Here is a 347-nt window from a genome sequence, read left to right as displayed (position 1 = left end):
GATGCAGAGCCCCTAAACGCAGAGGCTTACACGCTCTTCCCGTTCTTTACCGGCCGTGTGGCCTCCCCGGCCTCCCCCTCCACCCCGCCCCCCACCCCCTTAGCTGTCTGATTCCGTTCGTTCCTCCACCCCCCACCCTCGGGGCTGAAAAGAGGTCGTGGTCCCTTTAAGGCCCGCCCCTCCCTCCCCCAAAACTTCCCAGTGTCTGTTCTTTCGGATCCCGGACGCCCGGCCAGGCTCGCCGCCGAGCTGGTAAGGGACGGGGAGGGGAGTGGGGAAGTGGGATGGGGAGGGGCGCCAAGGGGTGGGTGTCTCCAGAGAGGGTCCCCCCCAGGACGGGCGCCGGC

General features: G+C 68.3%; 1 protein-coding gene across 1 annotated transcript in view; it reads left to right on the top strand.

Annotated features, from left to right (window-relative positions):
* The first annotated feature begins 214 nt into the window (after positions 1 to 214).
* Hnrnpl (heterogeneous nuclear ribonucleoprotein L) overlaps positions 215 to 347 on the top strand; it is a 12,995-nt gene continuing 12,862 nt past the window's right edge. The window contains exon 1 of the mRNA XM_013026323.1: positions 215 to 252. The gene's annotated coding sequence lies outside the window, so the exon portion shown is untranslated. The remainder of the gene's footprint in view (positions 253 to 347) is intronic.

Source organism: Dipodomys ordii, unplaced genomic scaffold (genome assembly GCF_000151885.1).
Source record: "Dipodomys ordii isolate 6190 unplaced genomic scaffold, Dord_2.0 Scaffold92, whole genome shotgun sequence".
In the NCBI taxonomy this organism is placed as follows: domain Eukaryota; kingdom Metazoa; phylum Chordata; class Mammalia; order Rodentia; family Heteromyidae; genus Dipodomys; species Dipodomys ordii.
This window is presented reverse-complemented; position numbering and strand designations above follow the sequence as displayed.